Source organism: Lepisma saccharinum, chromosome 1 (genome assembly GCF_977018435.1).
Source record: "Lepisma saccharinum chromosome 1, izLepSacc3.1, whole genome shotgun sequence".
NCBI lineage: Eukaryota > Metazoa > Arthropoda > Insecta > Zygentoma > Lepismatidae > Lepisma > Lepisma saccharinum.
This window is the reverse complement of record NC_139229.1, coordinates 185,209,017-185,226,007: the sequence shown is the minus strand read 5'-3', so window position 1 is coordinate 185,226,007 and position 16,991 is coordinate 185,209,017. Positions and strand designations below refer to the sequence as shown.

At 34.4% G+C, this 16,991-nt stretch overlaps 1 protein-coding gene across 2 annotated transcripts in view; it reads right to left on the bottom strand.

The window, feature by feature from the left end:
* The window catches only part of LOC145990703 (STAGA complex 65 subunit gamma-like), a 77,094-nt gene that overhangs the window by 10,383 nt on the left and 49,720 nt on the right, over window positions 1–16,991 (bottom strand). The gene's annotated exons all lie outside the window — the stretch shown is intronic.

The following is a 16,991-nucleotide window of genomic DNA, read 5'->3' as shown; positions in this document are numbered from 1 at the left end:
AGATGAACCATATATATATCGCGGACCGAATGTTATTGAACTCTTTTTTAAAAAGATGGTGGAGGAGGTTGAGAAAATTGGCAGCCTCTTATGCCAATCGAAATCAATGCTTCCATTATCTAGCGATGAACTTCAATCTTACAATAACATTGAAACGTGTCCGGTGTGTGATCAACATTTCACGGATGAGAATCGGAAAGTATTTCACCATAATCATTTCACCGGAAACTACATTAGTGTAACACCTGCAACCTCAAGATCCAGAAGCCTAAATTCGTACCAATATTTTTTCATAATGGATCCAATTACGACTTCCATTTTTTAATTAGGAATCTTGGATACGATACGCAAAAAATAGATATTCTTGCTCAAAACGAAGAACGTTATATTTCTATAAGTAAGAAAGTTAAAATTCCAGGAACGAATTAAATCATAGAGATGAGGTTTCTAGATTCTTTTAGATTCCTATCGGCAAGTCTCGATGCTTTAGCAAGTAAACTTACTGACGAACAATTTAAAATTACAAAAGCTAGTTTTCCCAACATACACGTAGAACTGATTAAACATAAAGGCATTTATCCTTACGAATATGTAACCGATGAATCTAAATTTGATGATGACACTCTCCCACCTCAAAAAGAATTCTTCAGTCAACTGAAAAAAACCGGAATTACGAATGAAGAATACGAACATGCAAAATTAATATGGAAGGAACTGAGATGCAATACTCTCGGGGATTATCACGATGCATATCTCAAATTAGACATAACAATACTTGCTGATGTTTTTCAGGTATTTAGAAAAACAGCAATAAATATTTATAAATTAGATCCAGCATACTTCTACAGTCCTCCTGGTTTGGCGTGGTCTGCTATGTTGCTCCAGACCAGGATCAAGTTGGAATTGATATCGGATGTGGACATGTTACTTTTTATAGAAAGAGGGATATGTGGGGGGATGGTGCAATGCTCGCAGAGACACGCAAAGGCAAACAATATTCACATGTCTGATAATCAATACGATGCAAATTGACCATCGAATTACATATTTTACGCTGACGTAAACAATCTCTAAGGATTTGCAATGATACAAAAACTTCCATACGGAGGATTCGAGTGGATAGATCCCATTTCAATTGATATTAATCATTTCGACGATCATGAATTTGGTCTGTTCATTGAGGTAGACATTGAATTTCCAAATAATTTGCATGATATTTTTTCCGATTTACCTCCGGCTCCCGAAATTAAATGTCCACCTGATTCTAATCAAAGCAAGCTTATGTTAACTCTGGAGAGAAAAGAGAGATATGTCGTCCACTACAAGAATCTCCAGTTTTTGATTGGGAAGGGTGTTCAGGTAGTAAATGTGAGAAGAATTCTCAAGTTCAAACACTCTCCATGGTTAAAATCTTATATTGAGACCAACACGAGACACAGAACAGCTGCCATTTCAGAATTAGATAAAGATTTTTATAAACTAATGAATAATGCTGTTTATGGAAAAACGATGGAGAACGTCAGAAAGCATATAGACATAAAATTGGTTTCAGATAATAATAAATGTAGAAAATTGGTATCTAATCCTAGATTCAAATCGCGAAAAATTTACGAGAATTTAACACTTTTTAATCTAGATATAAAATTAATAAAATTCAGAAAACCTATTTACGTTGGTGCAACAGTTCTTGACTTGTCGAAACTGTACATGTTCGAATTTCATTATAATATTATGACGATAAACTGTCAATTTTGTACATGGACACCGATAGTTTTATTTATGACATACAAACACCTAACCTCTACGAAGATCTTAAACATCCTTCCATGCTTGGGTATTTCGACACTTCTTCCTACCCTCAACCTAACAGATTTGGAATTCCTTCCCACAACAAGAAGGTTCTCGGCAAATTAAAAGATGAATGTAACGGTGATATTATTGTTGAGTTTGCTGGTTTGCGTTCGAAGATGTATACATTTAGAACAGAAAGCAGCGACACGAAGAAAGCAAAAGGAACGTGCAAAGATACCGTGGAAAACAAACTAACATTCCAGGATTATATTGATTGCCTTTCTTCAGTCGAGGATACTTCGAGAGGATAATAGAATACAAAGCTCGAACCATGAGATTACAACAAATAAAATAAAAAAAGTAGCCCTGGATCCACACGACGACAAAAGGTGTATTCTCGAGTGTGGAATCCATACTTTGCCTTGGGGGCACTTTAGTTTAGAAGTTAATAATAATTGCACTCAACACATGTAAAAAAAATAAACCTAACATCAAACCAAAATTTTGAAAATAACAAAAAAATCTACACGTAGTCTAATTTTTTATATATTATTCTCTCCTATTAAAATTTTTCTATCACTCTTTCATTTTTTACATCATAAATATATGATTTCTCCACAATTAAAATTGCACTGCATATTGTATTTTCAGGTAGAGTTTCATGAAATTCACATATCAATTTAATATTAGTTCGATCATTTATAAGTACCAATTTTCTTTTTGATGCATTGATTAAAAACATTGGTCTGTGAATTATGAACTCATCTGGATTATAATACATGTCTATGTTACCTTCAGTTACTCTTTTAAATGCACTATAAGCTTCATATAATTTTAAATAATCTTGTTCTGTAATGTTTAAATTGTAATTTTCATGAGGGAACACCTCATTTCTGCCATTTTTCAGATACACATTTTTAACTTTACAATTATCAAACTGGCTGCTATCTTTCTCCTGATTGTCATCTCTCCCTGTTTGAAACAGCACAGCTACAAACTCTGGCATGTCATATTGCAAAGATTGAAACTGATTAGTAAGGTCAAATTCAAACAATTTACCCTCCACTGCCCTATGAATGCATTGGTATGTATAAAACTGTATCGGAATTTGAGGATTTTTCAAAATGTTGGCTTTGTATTTGAGAGCATAATTCGATTCATATTCAACTATAGGCATTCGCAACTCCATAGACTGGATCACACATTTCGCAGCTTCGGGTAAACTAGCCTCATTAGCTGTTCCATCTGCATTCAAAGTTTTATATCTCATGATAGCATTATGATCATTGGGTGCTCTGCGAAATATGATACTCAAACCACCTTTCCACATAATTTCTTTATAATCAGAGAAAAATCCAAATAGCAATCTCATGGGGAACAGTACTGTGTGACTTTTTGCTTGAATTTTTGTTCCAGCTTCGAATCCACCAACTTTATAATATGCACTCTCTGATTTGGACAGTTTCAATGTCCCCACTGTAGTGGATGTAATTCCAGGACAATCAATCCTGTCAATCACTGTACCATGCTTCCTGACTTCAATTTGAGAAAATAAGAATGGAACAAAATTATCTATAAGTTTTATATTAGCCCCGGGGATGGGATATTCTTCACCATTACTTTGTTTTACAATGTCAAATTTTATATACAGATCTGATCTATGTGGATGAATAAATCCGTCCCCCACCGTGAAGTCATACTGTATCTCTTTATTGGGCTGATTCAAATTTGCAAATGTCCTCCTGTTTGGAGGGAAGGACTGTAATTTATACTCTCGATATTTTCCATCTTGGTATTTATTTATATTTTTTAAATATTAATTTATATTATCGCAGTGCTATTAGCACCAGCAAAATTGATGATTTCATTTTTCTCATTCGTAATTGTTATCTCTATGTAATTAACTTTATCAATAGAAACAGGGAAATAGACTGGTGGAATTGGGGAATAGAAGATAGGTTCCATAAATTCTGAATTTGGTTTAAATGTAGCAATAATACCTGTCTCCTTGTGACTGCCAATCGAATTTTCTTCTGCTTTGATAATCATACCTTTGGCAATATTACAGTGAATATTCAATGTCTCAATAGCTAAGAATTTTGGTATAAATTTACCTATGTGCCTAACACCTGGTTCTAATTTGCTATTGTTCTCAAATCCTAAAAGTTCTCCCATGGTAGATAGGTCCACTGTTTCATTGGTAGTTACAATCTCTACTCTGTGTGTTACAGAATTTTGAGAAAGCAATACAGTGGTTGGAAGTTCAAATTGTAAAGTAGATAAGTTATACTGTCCAGGAGGAATAATTATTTTTTCATTACCTACTAATATAGTATTGTTGTAGGTAGTTACATTCGGTATCAGATACATGCTGTAGAAAGCTCTTAGAGCTATGGATTTGGGATAGATAATATCATCGTGAAGATGTAGTTTCAAAACCGAAGTCTCGCTGGAGAGATGAAAAATTCCCATATTTAATATATAATACAGCTTTTTGAAAATCTTTTAATTTGATGTTTGGTATTTTATTTAAAATTCTGAGCATCGTAATGCAAACATGGCCACATATAATTTGATCGAAATCTTGAATACGATCGTCGTTGTAATAAATTTTAACATGTTTCAAGTAACGAATTAATTCTGTAGGGGGTACCCCTCCGAAAGAATCGAAAATAAAAGCATTGTCATTTTGTTTATAATAGCATATCCAGTGAGTACCAACGTTTTTGGACTTGTCCAAATTCACCATGCCACATTCTCGAGAGTGAGGACTACCTTTAGGGAGAGAATCAGAAATGAAAACCCCCCCCTGAAGTGTTTAATTTTAAATATTTTAATTAAAGATTCAATGTCTTGGTTCGTGAGTGCTTCTTCTTTTTTTTAATTTTCTGAGTGCTCTAGATTTCACACCTTTGCCTATTTTCTTCTCCATGGCAAGATTATGACGCTTTTGCTCTTCACTAGTTCTGCCTTATTTTTTTTCGAATCAATCACAGTTTTGGTAATAGCAGCACTACCCTCAGCCAAGCTCCCAACTACCCCCAATGCAGCCAGGATAGCTGAAATGCTGAATATGAATCCTTCACTGTGTTTTTTCTTTCTTGAATTTTGCAATCGTTTTAATTGTGGCGTACTGAGTAATAATTTCATTCCGTTTCCTTTGGCTATGCATTGCCTCTTCTTTTCTTGTCGTTTTTTAGTTAAAATCGAATTAAGTTTTAAATTTTTAAGATCATGATATGCAGGGTTCCCACGCAAACTACAAATCCATTTTCCCTGAGATTTCCCTGAGTTTTCCAGAATCCTCATATTTTTTCCAGAGTATTGAATGCACATTAAATGACTACCATAATTTTACAATGGCCTCCTCCATTTCCTCTCATAGCTATACCATCCTCACCTTCCTCATTACTGTTGTTTTCTGATGCAAATAAGAAAACTAGTTCAATAATAAAATAAAATTACACTTCTTTGCATGTAATTAAGAACAAAGATGACCAGTTTTCTAGAACTTTAAACAACTCTGAAACAATTTCTAACATATCTGATATAGAACATTGAAATATTTTCACCCTTTTTCATACATGTTTATAAATGGATACAATATCAATTAATCTGTAATGCGTACAATAATAGTTAACACAAACAAATTATTGGAATTTTTAAAACATATAAAAATGAAGTGACAATTATTAGTACCGATTTAAAAAGGAATAATAAGTTACTGAGACTGAAATATAAAACAAGAAATGTACTTAATGTCTGATACAGCAAATTAAGAAACTTTACTTCTCAGAAGCTTCAAGTTTTTTTTAATTGTTCTGCAAGAGCCTTTGCTTCTTCTTGCATCTTTTCTTGTTTGGCTTGTAAAGCACTGATCTCACTTGCTTTACGTTTCATTTCTTTCCTTTTGTCTTCTTTGTGATCACATTTCTTTCTCATCTTCTGCAATGCTTCTTCGTATCTAATACGTGCACCTTTAACACTCTGGATCATATCTTTGCTTACTTCTACATTTGGCACTCCTCCTACCACTTTCACTGCATCATAAACTTGCCAAATAGCCACAACAGACTCTTCTTTCAAGTTTTCTATTAAAACCTGCTTATTTACAGAAAACCCACTTTCCACATATGCATTGCCATGTGATAGGCATGTAAAAATTCACATGTCATGTCATGACTATAACCAGGGCTCGAAAAATCCCGGTTGCCAGGTCGCCGTGGCGATTAAACTTTTCTGCCTGGCAACTGTGATCATTTGCTATTATGTACAAAATTTTGAAGATTCTTCATTCTTTATTTCTGTGGGCGAGGTTCAGCCTGAGGCTGTTGTACCACTAACCCGTGTCATGGAGTATGACCAATATTTAAGCACATGTTGTGTGTGTCTGTTGACAAAATTTCGACCTGCTGGTGTTGCCATTTACGGAGAATATGTCCCAAAAATGTTACCACTCAACCCATAAAATCGCCAGTAAAAAATCAATCAAATGCTGCACATGATCAATATTGGTCGCAAATGACAGATTGACATGGCATCAGACATCCAATTATGACCCTTTGATAATTTCTTACACATTTTTCAAAAATGCATTTCTGGAAAAATGTTAACACTGCCTTTCGCCAGTTATTTATTTATCTAATTTTCTGTGTGGCGTAAACTGATAATTTTTTAGCATTGAAAAATATCTCAAATAGATGAGGCTTTATAATGCAGGAAAACCGGTGTAAATATCTCTTACGGTTTTCAAGATATACATTTTCAAAGTTTGGGTTCCGCGACTTTTGAAACACCATAGTATGCACAATTGCAAGTAGGTTGTTTCCTGGCACCTGATATTCAGAGCTGGCACCTAGCTCTGAAGAAGATTTTTCGAGCACTGACTATAACAATAGTTGAACATGATCAAAAACTTAAAATATCTACAAGTATTTATGAACAATACTTAATTCATATATGGCACTAGTAAGTAAATATTTAAAATTATGTTCTAAATGCAGTAAATACACAATCAACAATATTGTACATAAAAGATGGCAGAAAATAAATATTTCCCTAAACAGGACACTCCATTTTTTTTTACTATTTTGTAAAAAAAGAAGAAAAAACTTAAAACTACTCCCTAATAAGGGAAATCAGATGAACACTGGTTAACTTTGGACATCAGGTTATCTTTATTATGCATTTTCCACGTCTTGAAATATATTTTACGTCATGTAAAAGATCCAAATCGGCTAATTAAATTTTAAAAAGTGCAAAATTTATGAGGGTATACACTTGGTCACCAGCCCTGGAATCACATTTAAAAACAAGAAACAGACAAACAAATAGATATGAGTTACTTGCTGAAAGAGAAATATGCTACAACAGCTTGGATTATCCACAGACAGGAGCATATTATAATCCCTTAGTTTTGCTTCTTAGGGAACCATTAATCAATTACAAGATTTTCCCTGAGATTTGTATTTTTTTCAAATTCCCTGAGATTTCCAGGTTTTCCAGGTGTGTGGGAACCCTGGATATGGTATTTGGTATACTCCTCCTTTTGGTTTCATGTTGTTGTTATTATTATTATTATTTTTCAGGGTATTTATATTACAAACCCCACCCTAATTTTTGTTTTGTATTCATAGCAATGGTTGTACCCAACGCTGTTATTTTTTCACCCAATGATGCATCTCTGCTTGTTAATCTTCCAAAAGCTGCCTCTTCCAGTTTTTGATCAGCCACATGACGATCATTCAGATCTTTGTGTGTGTTGTATGCAATATCATGTTCTTTACAAGCTGCATCCAGAGGATTAATACCCCTGTCCCCTCTTTCTATTCGTTTCTCAAGTTTTGTACCAGGACCACAATATTGGTAACCAGGTACGTGTAACTCGAACGGAAGTTTATTAATAATATCATTCACTAAACCTCGACCCTCTGATATATTCCAGAATTTAGGAGGTAAAGTATTGATAATTTTCATTAAGTATCCTATACCTTTAGGATCATTTACAATAAAATTAGCTAATTTGTCACTAATCATGTTTACAATACCCATTTTCTCATTATGGAAATTATTGTTCCCAGCATTTTCCTCCCCTGCTATAACCAGCAACCTATCTTTAAGTTTTCTCACATCGTTTACCCATACAAATTCCTTAGGTAGAGTATTGTATTGTTTTATACCACTACCGGTTTTAGTTGATTCCAGATAGGTTTAATCAGATTTTTGTATTTATCCCCGCTGCTCGATTTCACACGCTTTTGACTGGCATCGTTATTTTGCTACAAAGCATCAGAGTGTGTCAAAATTTCAGAGTAACTTTGATAATCATCTTCTGTAAAATCTTTTGGTTGTTTTTTGGTAATAAGCTCCCATAGCCCTACGGTACCAGGATATCTGGACCAGCTGTTTCTCCCACCCAAATGAATTTTTATGTTATCCCCTTCGAATGTAACTTTAGATTTGCCAATTTTCCATACTACACCTTCATTACCCTCCATAGTTGGATACAAACCAAACACCTCATCTTTTTCGAATTTTCCTGTACTCAAATAATCCCTTTCCAGGGGACCCCAACTCGATTTTCTCTGCTTATTCTATAGCTGCTTTAGCAGGTGGTTCCTTAAGTACCAGAGGAGTGTGGATACTTGAGGAAAATCTGCATAATTTTTAGAAGTAAGAGGTACCAATTCATTGATGAGGTTTTTATTTTGTTCTGTCACACCCTTAATCTCTTTACCGAGACCACCGATTGCGTCAATAATAGGTTGGTCTTGACGCTTGTGTTGTTCGTAAAAACCTCGATTATCTGATTTCCAACCTTTGAAACGTTCGGACAAGTACTCTCGTAATTTCGAATTATCTTCTATTTTATGTTTTGTCATATTTATTTTTTGATTAATGGTTATTTTATATCGTTTCAACATTTAAAAAGTCGTTGATTTTATTTCTAAACTTACCATTGTTAGGTTTCTGAGTCATGTCGATGGTGACAAATCCAAAATCGTCGCTGTTCCAACAAGATGAACAGAATTTTGAAAATTGGTTGTAATTTAAGTCTCCTCCCACATAATCATCGTATACATGTTTCAAATTAGTATGATCTTGACAAAACAAACAGATTAAGTTTGTATTATCTCGTAGTAATTGTTTGGGAATTTTGGAATAAGTATGAGCTAAATAAAAGCAATCTATTTCTTTGTGATGACCCTGTGTAAAAAAATTTCTAATTTCATTCTGATTTTCCAGAATATCATCATCGAAGACCACAACAGAATTTCTCAAACATTGGTCGAGAGGTTTTATTGTTGATGCAAATGTAGCTATGCCCAGTCCCTTGTACAGCTTCACGAGTTGTTGGTATTTCGGTTGTTCTAAACTTTTAGAAAATACATACAAGTGTCTATTTTTCCAATCTAGCCAATTGGGGGCAAGCAAGAAATTATCAACCAGCAAAGTGGTTTTTCCACTTTGCAAAGAGGCATCTTATGTTATCAGGTAACAACTCTCCATTTTTTTATTAGTTTCCACTACATCTGGTAAACGCTGTACCACATTCCATGTTGGTGTCAAAGAATCACCTGGTTTGCTTCTATCCAACTTTTGTCTGGCAGACCTAACCATTTCACATACAATTTATTATTTTCTTCAATATTTTCTCGATTAGATATGTAACTCGATATTTTGTTTTACTAAGTTCCTCTTCATAGAATCTCCCTTTCAATATTTTGTTATGATTATCTTTTATGATATATGCATTTCTATTCCCTGGTAAAACTTGAACCACTGAGAATAACTCCGTACTCCAATTTTTAGTAAAACCCTTCTCGAATAACTGTTTATATGTACTGACCCTTACCTGATCCCCTATTTTAAACTTTGACTTCTTGCTAGTGTATTTATGTTTTTGACAATAAACAGTAGAAATCAATCGTTGCTCATCAGATTTGGTTACCTCAGCAGGTTTCATGTGAATAGTACTGTGTACTGTATTGTTGTAATCATGAACTAGCTCGGGGAAAATTTGCACCCACTTATAATTGCCCTGTAGAGTGAATTGTCTCCACATGCGATATTTTAATGTTCTGTTGAATCGTTCCACTATACTAGCTTTCAGATCACTGTATGTAGAATAATGTTTAATATTATGTTGTTGCATTAACTTAGCAAATGTAGAATTGTAAAATTCTTTCCCTCTGTCTGTCTGTAAATATTTTGGAATTCTTCCCTCACTAAATATAGACTTAAAAGCCTCGGTAACACAAGTACCAGTCTTGGATTTTAAGGGAACAGCCCATGCATATTTGCTAAAAGTATCAATAACTGTAAGCATATATTTGTAACCATGATTTACCTTATCAAAATTTTTTAAAGTCCCCCTTGGGGGAGCATCTCAATCAGATCAGCCTGAAACAAATCATTTACCCCTTTTGTTACTACACTTAATCGCTTGTAATTGCGACGGGCTGGTTTGTGTACTTCATGAACTATATCTTGTCTTGACATCGAGTTCGAAGTGAGAATATTGCATAAAATAGATTGTCCTCAGGGTATAACCGCTTTATGTCAAATACTAGCTTGTCACCAATTTCAATATCAAAAACTGATAACTGTTCGTCGTCATGTACTTTATATTTATTGGTAGACTCATCCCAGTATGCAATAGGTATTTGAACTGCCTTGTGTATACCATCTTTTCGCACTATAGTAAACTGAGGAACTTCAATATGTTTTCCATGTTTTAGAAAACTAAACTTCAGAAATCGTAAACTACCATCAACAAAAAATTCATGTACCTGAGTGTATGGACATAATTTGTAAACATTGCCAGCATTGACGTACGTCCAGTGCCCTCGAGCATTTGGAACACTTTGTAACCTAACAATTTCCATAGAATAAAATTGACGAGTATCTACGTCATCTAGTCTGCTTAATACCGGTTCCAAGTGTTCGTTGATAGTATGAATCAACTCATCGTAGCTAGGTTTGATTTTTACATCAACATACAGTTGTTTATATTCCTCTTTGAGATCGTGAAGTTGAGTAGCAAAACCTGATAAAGCAGTTTCTTGACTTGCTTCAAGAGTAGTAATTTGTAACGTAATATTAGAAATAATCTCCTGTAAATTTTCTACAAGTTTCAATTTAGAACTCTGGGTAGCAAGATCGTGTACTTGACTTCTGATTTCTGTATATAATGCATGTAGTTCATTAATTATTTGATTGTTGGGGAGACTAGCAACAGTTTCTCTGATTTGCGCAATTTCTGATTGAATGTTTTTGATATCCTCAGATTTTAAAATTCGATGTACTGCTCTCCTCATAGCTCTGATTTCCTGAGAAGTAGGCAAAGCAGCTACAGTTTTCTGAAGTGTGGTAAGAGTTAATTTTATAGCATCGAGTTCTGTTGCATCAGCTGCATTTTTCAAAATTTCTTGCAGTTGCGTTATGTCATCCTGCGTAGGTGTACACTGTTGCAGTGTCTCTAATTTACTCTGAATGTCGTCAATAAGATGATGGAAATGTGATAATTCTGATTCAGTATTCAAGCTTTCAAGCTTAGTAACTTGCTGTTGAACTATAGCTAGAATATCAGTAATGCCAGGCAGTTTCGATTCCAGAGTTTCCTGTACACTTGTTAGCTCATTTCTCATAGTTGCCACAGTATCTTCTATGTGAGCTATGGTACCTTGTATCTTCCCAAAATCTTCATAAGTCTCCAACTGTAATTTGATGCCGGCAACGCTCCGAGCAATACCATTTAATTCAGAAGATGAAGGTAAATTATTGATAAAATCTTCCAATGTCTGTAGTTTCGATTGAACTTCTGTTATAGCTGTATGCAGTTCATCTGTCTGTAATTCAGATTTGATACTTTGCAATGTAGGAACTTCGAAAGATTGAAACTGTTCTTGCAATTTAGCAATACTAGCATTTACCTGCTCATATTCTTCTTGAGTTTTGATATTCTGGATGATGGTTTGCAGTTCGGTACGAATACTATTTGCCTGGTCATTTAATTGCTGTTTCAGCTGTTCGGTATTCGTTCTCTGGATTTGTCTAAATTTATCAAGTTCTTTTTTCAAGTTGGCAATATTCTCTTCTAAGTTCTGAAGATTATCTATTGAAGCTAAATTAGTATATTTCTCAAGCAAAGATTTGAGTTCTCCATCAATTTTTACTATAGGATCAATCAGTTGAGTTTGAAGATTTGTAATCTCTGCTTGAATATTTAGATTTAGCGAATTCTGTAATATGAGTAAATCTGATTTCAGTTTCTTTAGACGTACATCTAAACTAGCAATTTCGCTGGAATTATCTGGAATCTCCTGTCGCCTTCTATTACCAAATATATCCATGTTTTTTTTGTTTTTAGGTATTTTATATATTAATAAGAGGATAGATTATTCTTATTTCGATAAACAGAGGAATTAATTTATCATACTCTCCAATTATCTCAGCATACAAAAATTCACCAGCTTCCACATCATAAGACGTATCAGGAAGTAATGTACTATGTTTAATTCTATACAAATTTCGACCTATGTACAAAACTGCCGCATTGGGTGGTGAAATGTTTATTTGAATTTTCCCACTAACAGGTAACTTATATGATGATAAGTTATTATTAAATACAAATAAGTGCTTTCCAGTATCCTCGTCAACATGAGACCAAATACTGTTCAAGTGAACAAGAAGTAACCCTTTCAATTGATGATAAATTTCTCTAAATACATCCATGTTTACTGGAATTCTCTCTACAGGCTGATTATGTTGTTGCTTTTTAAACCCAAAAATATTCATGACGTTTTATTTTATATTAGCTATTTTTTTATTATATATAAAATATATATTTGTACTAAGTATAAAAAAAAATAATAAATACATATAGTAAAAAAATATCCCCCTGTGCTTAGCACATGAAAAAATGTATAGAGGAGCACTGCAACAACACGTCCGTACTCTTCAACTGATCTCGCAAAACTGACTAATCTGTCACGTCACATCTTATCATGACAGGTTAGTATTTTATTGAGTTTCAGTTTTTGTAAGACTATGCCTTAGTATGTTTGGTCTTTAGTGTTATTTTTCATGTTGGTATATATTGTAAAATGTCAAGAAAATATCAGACTCTGCAACTGTCGCAGACTATTTTGGTGTGGTATTTAGATAGGTTGCATAAATTCAAATAATGTAATACAAAAAAATCTTTTAAGTAACCTAAAAACATCTGAGACAAAAAGCTAATCAGAAGACACCACGTCAGATACAAGTCATCATAATATTACGTAATAACCTGTTTGCATATACATGATGCAACAAGTTACCTTCTGTGCCATTGTAATGTTGCGTAATGTTATGTAATAACCTGTTGCATAAGCATGATGCAATAGTTTACCCTTATAAAAATACAATAAAGGAAGCTTAATATAGGGGGCATCACAATATTATGTAATGTTACGTAATTTAACTCGTAAGAAATTATAACACTCGTACCAAGTGTGAGGTGAAAAAATCACAGAGTTGCAATAGTATAAAATCAACAAAAACATCATCAAAATACGTTTACCACTGTGGTTAAATTAATAAAAACAATAGACCTCGACACTCGTACCAAGTGTGAGGTAAAAAATCACAGATTTGCAATAGTATAAAATCGACAAAAACATCATCAAAATAGGTTTTCCATTGTGGTTAAATTAATAAAAATAATAGGACTCGTACCAAGTGTTGGTTTGAACACCTCCAATTATACTACTAATAACAATAATAATAAATGTGAGAAATATCATTAAAATGAATTTATGCACAATAAATGTTTAAAGCGAGGAAAACAGACTTCCTATCAAATCACTTTCAAGATAAATTAATGTCTTTTAAGGCATTAAATAATTTTTATTTACTAGTTCCGATATCTTTTCTTCTTCCATTAAATGTACTTTGGTGGTGAATGCAAGTTCCTGAGGCGTATTTTCGTGGCGAAGCTCTTCAGTTTATTGCCTATTATTTCTGTCACTACTTTCTTCAAACCTATTAACCTGCTTTTGAGATTGCATAGTGTGGAGAAAAAGCAACTACAAACACCACATTTTTTAAAAAGTCAACTGAAATTATTTTCACAAAAATTATCTTCTTTTCGGCAACAGATTTCATATTCTTAAAATACTTTGCTGCAGCACCGCGACACATCAACACTAAAGGTCTTAACACAATCTTAAGCGATATTTTCAAAATTTATAGAATCTAACAATGATTAATCTGATAATATCTATCTTTAACAGATTTTTTAGGAATAATGTTTCGTGGATTTCTATGACACACCATCACCATTAACCTGCAAGGACACGTGAAAGGGTAAAAATGACCCAAAAGATTTTGAAATATTTATTCCATCTTTACCAATGAGTGTGCCTGAGGCGATCCTTCTCATTGCCTTTCCAGTAAACCCTTTTGAATGTCATGACCTTGAATCACCTATGAGGCTTCATTAGTTCCCCTCACAGGGCCATAGAAACATCTCCTGTGTAAATTTCACCACACATGCGCTCCTGCATTTCAGCTTGGTATTTAAACATGATCTTTTCTCTCATTTTTATCAATTGTGAAATACAATAAAGATGTTCAAAATTAATACAACTAGTTTAACCAATCAAGGTATTGTTAATGAAATGCTTTAATGTAATTATAACTCGAATTTACGAAGTAATTTTGCTTCTGTGTAATATTTACACAGCCAAGTCTTTGGGGAAAATTTTAGGGCGAGTGTTGATGAAGATTTTGGGAGGTGTTAGGGGTTGTTGGGAATTTTTGAATAAATTTCTGTTACACTGCACTACTACCATATGTATTAAGCATCAGCTGATAGCAAAATCGGAGACTTCCCATTCCCCAGTGCATGCACACGTGACCATGTTTGATTCAAGGTTGCCAGCTGCCCTCATTAACAGCAGAGCACATGTTCACAAATAAGTTATTTCTTCAAAAGTAGCAAAACTTTTGTCCCATCCCGTTTTCACAATACTTTCAAGTACCCTTTGTTTTAGAAATCGTCACGGGAAATAGCAACGAAAGCTATGTTAACTCAAGATAACTTTTGTATTTTCAAGTGATAAATAAAAATGCTATATTTTACTTTAATTCAAATATGTGTTCTTTTCCTGTGTATTACTGAGAAGTTGTGAGTCTACCTAGCACAATGTTATTGTCCGCTGAAAAAATATTGCTACAAGGCCACGGTGGCTCAGTCGGTAACGTGTTTGACTACCATGCTAAAGGTCCCGCGTTCGATCCCTGGCCGGTTCAAATCCAGGAACTTTTCTAACAATGGAAGCGGCCCCGGCGCCCACCCTGCGTCGAATAACATGGGTACCTGGGGGAAACCCTGGGGGGTAAAGGCAGTCAGGGGCGTGATGCTGATCACATCAGCCCCACTTGCGATCGGATCAAGAAAGTGTGGGGCGTTACCCACACACCCCCTATACACCATCATGGCGTGGTGCTATGCACAGGGGAGCACTTTACTTTTACTTTTACAAGTCTTAAAAATAACTACAAAATATAGTCCGAAACTTCAATTTTCACGAACTGCCATTTTGAGGCCCGAAAACAATAACAAATAATCAATTTAGAGAAAAATTTATATGGCAGTTTGATGCCCCATTTAGTTGTTTACAGAAGTGGTAATGTTTTATCTCCTTACTGAAAAGTCTACATTTCTATTTTTGCTGACTTTTTTGGCATTCTGGATCACTGTGCACTGGTAAGAACTGAAACACATACCTTAGGGAATAATAAAGTGTTCTTAATGTATCCAAGAATACACCTGCATTCTGAATGAAAATGTTTACATCAATTTTGAAAGGAAAGTTGTATTTTAAGAAAATAAATACGTATGGTGACATGCAATCTTCCACAACAACACATTTTTTTTTTTACCTTTAGGATTCATTTCTTAAAAAAATAAGTGGTTTAATTTTGCAAATGTGCAATATTTTATGATGCAAATAACCTAATTACAATGGTAGGGGTGTACAAGATTGAAATTATTTGATAAATACAGGATTGGAAAAGGTAAATTTTAAAACTCTGAATTCAGGTTAAGAAATGCTCCATTTCCCAACAGAAACAGGAAACATTAAAAATTTCCTGTATGTGAAAATCTAGAATTTTACATACTACGTCTCATTGAAGTGATTCCTTTTGAATTTTCTGTGATGAAAATTGCTATTTCCAAGAAATTTCGGAAATTTGTAGCCCATGAAACTTCGAGAATTAAGCACTTTCCCAATCTCAGTACAAACATCCTGGGATCCTGTATACACATAGTGGGATTCAAAAATAACTCAAATACATACAAAATACGATGAAGAATGACTAAGCCTGAAATCATGGTCTCCTGCAGAACAATGTAATAGGCCACTTTCCACATTGTAAGTTTTTAGAATTTCACTGCAGGTGATCAACACAGCTCACAGGCAAAGTATCATGTAGAGCTCCAGTCAACTAGGAAGGCAGATTAGCTTCCTGCTAGTAGAAAGAGTGGACTGTCGCTTAACCAATAGTTAAAGAATTTTGTCCTCTGCTACACGCTGCTTTGCTTGCCCTTCCCCTTTCCTCCAATAACAAGAGGTGACAAATCAACTGCTTTTCACTTCTATTACAGGAACCTTTGTGCTAAACATTGTCCCTGTTGAAAGGTTTGATTGATTGATTGAATTGCTTTATTTTACTTTGATTCTTGTGCCACTTTTGGCTAATTCGCGAAGATGAGGATGAGTGATGATATGATGAAATTGATGAATGGACACTCACAAACATCCATGCCCAGGCCAGGTTTAGACTCTGGGACCCCTGGCATCGTAGTGCGATGTGCTAACCACTCTGCCACAAGGGCCGGCCCCTGTTGAAAGGAGCTCAAGTGTTGATGATAATAGCTTTGGGGGGAAAACTGTGGAAATTGTAGTCCGGTAGAATGAACAAACCAGAAATACAGCACGCAAACAAATAAAATACAGATACTGTTGCTTCTTGTCTTAAACAAGTAACACCAAGAATGCACACACTTTGACTGAGACTGATTTTTGTGCAGAGAAGGATCCAACGTTGGGAGTTTTCACATGCTGCATGATTAACACATCCTTTAGTTGCAATGCTAAGTGAACACACATATGCCTTTTGACTTACCTGGCCGTATTCATATTTCT